The sequence below is a fragment of the Zootoca vivipara genome, chromosome 15, assembly GCF_965207765.1.
Source record: "Zootoca vivipara chromosome 15, rZooViv2.hap1.1, whole genome shotgun sequence".
Taxonomy (NCBI): Eukaryota; Metazoa; Chordata; class Lepidosauria; order Squamata; family Lacertidae; genus Zootoca; species Zootoca vivipara.
The window spans coordinates 24575186-24581676 of NC_142598.1; the positions used below are offsets into that span (position 1 = coordinate 24575186).

The 6491-nt window shown below is 43.6% G+C and overlaps 1 protein-coding gene across 1 annotated transcript in view; it reads left to right on the plus strand.

Annotated features, from left to right (window-relative positions):
- Positions 1-6491, plus strand: part of LOC132591255 (uncharacterized) — a 119251-nt gene that overhangs the window by 89060 nt on the left and 23700 nt on the right. The window contains exon 10 of the transcript XR_015947354.1: positions 668-790. The gene's annotated coding sequence lies outside the window, so the exon portion shown is untranslated. The remainder of the gene's footprint in view (positions 1-667; positions 791-6491) is intronic.

Below are 6491 nucleotides of genomic sequence, written 5' to 3' on the forward strand. Positions count from 1 at the left end.
AAGTTTCCATGAAAATTCAGCAGCACTTTAGTGTGAATTTTGTGTATTACACACAACTTTGCAGGCAATTTTTTCCCTGATGGGCACATTTTTGCAAGCAAGCATCCCTAATAGTTATAGGCGTCTTATTCAAACTTTATCCTACTACATGCATTTTTGTATCCACTACTTTGTTTTAGTTACTGGACTTTTAAACACTTATTTTCTGGGTTTTGGGGTGCTGTAAGAAGGAGCAGATCCACTTCCTCTATGAACTGAAGTTGGGTTTCAGGAAGTTTTGATTATTGTGCCAAGTCCAAGGTCTGGAGGGAGCAAAATAAATTATGGCTAAACATCCTTGAATACATTGATCATTCTTCCCAGCATACAAACTTTGACATTAACAGAGAGATGGACACTATATCTTCCTTTGAATATGGTTTTGGTTGATAGTTTTCCGATAGCAGCACCAAAGGGATCCCTGGAAAAGGGGATTCTGGTTACTCCCTATTCTAATTAAAAAGGAGTGGATTTATCACTGTAGCCCACTCAAACCTGTTCTGGAGCAACACAGAATTGTTGCTTAATTGGGATCCTTTCATCCATTTATATCTTTAGGTACCTTTTGATGTTACACATTGTTTGTTCTGAATTTGAGAGTTACCTATGCCTCTCCTCTTTTATTCAGCTAGGAAGCAGCTGTTCAAGGAAAAACACCCCAATTATAAACTATGGGATGAACGTCGGGGATATAAGATATGAACTAAAGTTGTGTGAGTGATGACTTCCCCTGTTGTCTGGAATTGCCCAGGTGTGTGCCTTTATGTTTGTTAAATTGGATTGCTTTTTATTTTAACCAAGTTTTTCATCCCTGTTTAGAGACAGAAATCTTGTTTGGGGCAATTGGTTTGAGGGATGAGGGTACAATCTTAGCTAGAAACCAGGTGATTTCAAGGTTTTATTTCCAGGCTTGGAGAAGAATTTATGGCTTAAGTTTGATAAGGACAACTGGAAAACTCAGAATTGCAAAAAGAAAGAAAGAAGGAACACAGAGAATCTTGGGGAAAGGGCCTTTTTTAAAATGGGAAAATTATTTAGGGGTGTAATGAGAGATAGCCAATCCGATTTGAATTGATAGGGTTTTTTCATTTTGGGGACACACAAATCAGGGCTAACTACTCCTTGTTTTACACAGCTTTTCCCCCCTGAGCAATCTTCCTTTTCTTACATTGTCCCACCCTGTAACACATTTCCTATATCTCCTGAAGGCATCCTGGCTTCAGGGCTGGCTCTAGGTAGACCCCCGGTGGCGCTGGGCGATAGGCAGGGCGCCGTGCAGCGAAGCCACGCAGAAACCATGCTGCGCCCTGCGAGGGCGGGGGCGCCGGAGCGATCTCCGCCCCTCAGCACCAGGGCATGCGACCTGCTCGAGACTGCCCTGCCTGGCTTGGAGGTTTTTGGGAGATGGAGGGTATGTTTGTGATTTTTGCACATTACTTTTAACCTTTACTCATTACTCCCCAACACCCTTAAGTCCACCCCTATATTAAGAAATATTACACCACATCTCACTTACATCTCACAAACTAGGGCTAGGTGTCACCGGCATACTGGTGGCCCCTTGCCCCCCATCTTCTAAAGATTGCCCCCAGAGGCTTCATGTAACTGTTAAGTGGCCTTAGGGACTCAGTCATATCACCCTGCCTATCCACTGCAGAGGTTGAATCCCAGTCACCCAATACTATTTCGTGAAACCAACCCCATGAGTAGAAGTGAAACCAGCTTAGAGCAGGTGCTTTTTCTTCGAGTCTTTGCGAGCTGAAGAGCTGGAGCTCCAGGCAAAGTCTGGTCTGCACAGGATCACAGAAATGTAGAGTTGGAAGGGATCCAGAGGATCACCTTGTCCAATGCCCCGCAAAGCAGGAATATGCAGCTGTCCCATACAGGGATCAAACCTGCAACCTTGGCGTTATCGGCGCCATGTTGTAACCAACTGAGCTAGCCAGGCTTCCTTCTTTTAGAGGCAAGCAATCTCTGCAGTGAATGTATTTCTAGCCCAGACTTTGTCTGCCAGTGCAAGACCCAGAGAAATAGTTCTTTGGGGCTTTGAAATGGAAATACGTTTCCACCCTAAAATAGTTTGCTTTCATATTCTCCTTGTAAAGACTGCGTTTCAGATTCCATGCACTGGCGAACTCCCGAGAAGGAGGAATTCATTTAAAATTAAGTAAAGATCGCACAGGATTGGGGTGTGCTTTGATCTTCCCAATCAATACTGATTAGCCTGGGGAAACGTTTGAGCAAATATTAATTACAAAAAGACCAGGAGCTGCCATTAGCAACCTAAAGTATTAGCAAATTACCCAGCTGATGTCTCCCGGGCACCCAATACATATAAGTGGCTTCAGAAGAGACCAGATGGGGCGTTTGAGCAAATAGGGAAGCACGGTTAGCATTGCAAAGTGCTCAGAGCCACTTCCATTCCAGCTGCACGGACCATTTTAAATGGACGGCAGTTCATAAATTGCAATAATGTGCAGGTACCTCATGCCTTCATTGTAAGGAGGGAGTTCAGGAAGGGGGGGTTGAAATGACAAAGGAGTAAACGGAGAAGAGAAGAAAGGGAGAAAAGTGGAGGAGCAAAGCCTTGTGGAGAGATAGGCAGTAGCTACGTGTCTCGGCAGTTGGCTGGAAGAAAGTCTCAAACAGCAACAGAGTAGGATGGCTGCTTAAACAACTGGTGACATATCACAAGTCACACAGTCCACTAAGATATATGATGGGCCATGACTCTTGCTGCTTGCCTAATACTGCAAAAGCTGGGGGAAGTTTGTCATGCACCTGGAGGGCTGCAATACATGGCTGATGAACTAGAAGCATACAGAACTGCCTTACGCCATACGTCCATCTAGCCCAGGGTTTCCCAAACGTGGGTCTCCAGCTGTTTTGGGACTACAATGCCCATCATCCCTGACCACTGGTCCTGCTAGCTAGGGATGATGGGAGCTACAGTCCAAAAACAGCTGGAAACCCAAGGTTGGGACACCTTGATCTAGTTCAATATTGTCTCCTGTCTCCAGACACTCTCAGGCTCTGGGGGTCTTTTGCAGGCCTTACACCTTAGATTGTTTTTGCTGGACAGCCTAGGGATTTCACCTTGCAGGCGCTTCACCACTCCCCTGTTTTTTGAAGGGTGTGAAAGCTTCTCTCAGCCATGCTTACCAGCTGCACGGGCTCCCGGTGGAGTACAGGATCAGGTTTAAGGTGCTGGTTTTGACCTTTAAAGCCCTATGCGGCTTGGGACCCTCGTACCTACGGGACCGCCTCTCCTGGTATGCCCCACGGAGGACCTTAAGGTCCACAAACAACAATATTCTGGAGATCCCGAGCCATAAGATGGCTAGATTGGCCTCTACTAGAGCCAGGGCCTTTTCAGTACTGGCCCCAACTTGGTGGAACGCTCTTTCCCAGGAGACCAGGGCCCTGCGGGATTTGTCATCTTTCCGCAGGGCCTGCAAGACAGAGCTGTTCTGCCTGGCCTTTGGGTTAGACTCAGCCTGACCCCTGTGTTTTCCTCCCTCATGGCTTGGATTTATGGACTACTTGAAATGAGGCTGCACTTTAAATTTTAATACTTTATTTTAATCTGTATTTTAATTAATTATTTTTATGTTTTATTGTAATTCTGTTGACTGGGGAGGGCGGGGTATAAATAAAAATTCATTATTATTATTATTATTATTATTATTATTATTATTATTATTATTCTCAGGTTAACAGATCTCAGGAAAACAGCAAGAGCACACAGGTTGTGCTACAATTGGCATTTCAGTGAGGGTTTTCTGCAAAAAAATCAGCAGGGGTGTCATAAGCTTCTGCAGCAAGAAATAGTATGTGTGTAGAAATAGTACCTGGGTAAACAGACCCAATGTGGTGGGTGAGCCTGTGAGAGAGAATGCTCTTGTTGTCATAATTCATGACCTTGCAGTGTTTTGCAGAAAACTCTGAGGAGGATCCAGGCTACTTCCTCAGGGTGCGGTACTCAACCAGTATTGTTGAGACTGGTGGATGCCGCCATAACACCATCCTCTGACTCACAGGTTGAAACTCCGGCAATGGCTCTGTCACCTCCCTTCAAGTGTCCCTAGTTTCCAGGGACAGTCCCAGAACTATGAAAGCCATCCTGGTTTCTGATTTGATCCTGGAATGTCCCTATTTTTCCCACCACCACTGCCACCGCTGAGCCTGGGGAGGAGGGTGACCTGGTGCTTTTCCTGAGCAGCAATCATGGCAGTGGTGTCTACGAAGGAGCATCCCATTGCCTCTCCATGGCCTCTCCTTGGCCACCACCACTAGCCTCCTCTCTTGGGCAGCTCATAGTGGCTTCTGGAGAGCAGGCCAGGAGGGGGAGACATTGAGGTCCAGCCCCACGTGACATGTCAGCTCTAATATATGTATCACCCTACTCAACCCCTCATCATTAAGATCTAGAGCCGGAATTAGAAGCTGCTAAGCATTGTTATTGGGGAAGGAACTGGCAACCCACTCCAGTATTTTGCCATGAAAACTCCATAGACATCTTCATAGACTTAAAAAAAGGAGAAGCTTTGAGAAGGAAGTGAAAGTTTCCAAGGCATGCTCTGGTTCATGGGGTCACGGAGAGTCGAACACGACTAAGACGACTAAACAACAACAAAGCATTGTTATAAGGCTGTTAAAAGAGTATTTCCCTTTCTGGAATGGGAATTTCCAAATTTTCCAACTAGTAAGGTTGTATCCAACTAAGAGCCACTAAAGTTAAGGGGCCTTCTCGGTAATGGCACCTGCCCTGTGGAGTGCCCGCCCATCAGATGTCAAGGAAATAAGCAACTATCTTACTTTTAAAAGACATCTGAAGGCAGCCCTGTTTAGGGAAGTTTTAAATGTTTAATGCTGTATTGTGTTATTAACATTCGGTTGGGAGCCACCCAGATTGGCTAGGGAAACCCAACCAGATGGGCGAGGTATAAATATTTATTATTATTATTATTATTATTATTATTATTATTATTATTAGTGAAGGCAGAGGGTAGGGCTGCCCTGGGCGGGAAGAAAGGGGGAGCATAGCGGAGCGTAAGGAGTCTTGATATTTTTAAAAATATGCTTTGTGCTTATCTTGCTCGTCTTGCTCCTTTCTAAAATTTATTTATTGGTGTGTTTTTTTCCTTTTTGTAAATCTAGCAAAGAATAAAATAAAATAAAATCTACCAAAGAATAAAATAATAAAATAAAATAAAATTGGGATTAATGGGTTTTCTCGGGATTACTGCAAGAAGAATAATAATCAGACAAAACTAGGAGGTGGGAAGAGGCTCCACCAACAACAGAGTAGCTATTAAAGCTCTAGTTTGGTTTTCAAACTATATTAGATTTTGTTTAACTCAAGCAACGTATGTTATGATACTATTGTTATCTAATGAACCTCCGCTTGTGCAACAGGGTTTCCCCCTCGTGTCCCTAAAATTGGGGTTTGTGCATGAGGAAACCCCCAAACAGGACTTGGGGAGGAGAGGAGCTCGTCCCATCTGGCAAGCTGTTACATTTGTGCAGGCGTAATATTTGTAATAGAGTGACAAACAATTCCAAGCAACCATAAAGAAGAAATAACCAGAACAAGTTTCATATTGTGAATGGAAAATTTTCTCACTCCCTTTAATATGATTAAAACCTTCAGCTGGAATAGCGCACTAAATCTAAGCCCATTCACATGCCTCTGAAGATATATTTATTAACTTATTGTTTATTATGCATTGCTGCCAGAAATTACTATCAGATGCAATATGGCACAATGAGGAAAGGGACATTTGTGGCACACTGTTCACCAAGTCATGTCAAATCGTGAAATATAATGAATGTGTTCTCCGATGGACAGTCTCTCATTATCTGATATCTTTGGCAGGATACATTTATCTCCCATGAATTTAAAATTTGTTTTTTTGGCTTTGCATCATATAAGAAAGTGGATGAAGCATTGTTTCAAGTCTTATCCTTAGTAGGCAGGAACTGACATGTGGCCCCTTAATTGAAGACTTAGTTGAAGACAAAAACGGAGACAAAAACAGCACCAGGCAGAGGATATCAGGCACCCATTTTTGTACTTTAAATGGCACCCTTTTACATGTGATTTGGGCAGGTCCTATGTTTAAAAACTCAGGTCTTCTGCCCACATGTGTAATTAGGCCATTAATAACTTATCACAATAGCGGCTCAGTACATGGAACTTGTTTGCAGGCCACAGATCTATGCACAGTGCCTGGAAAAGGGGAAAGGGAGATTCTAGTTGCCCTCCCTAAATGGAACCCCTGCATGTGAAGATTCCTCCCTGTATATAAGAGAGAATCTTTATGAAAAAGGATCTCTCACTGTAAAGAGGCATGAAGCTAAATAAAAAGATTCTCAAATTAATCTGTATCACCCAATATGTATCACCCAACTCAACCCCTCGTCATTAAGATCTAGAGCCGGAATCAGAA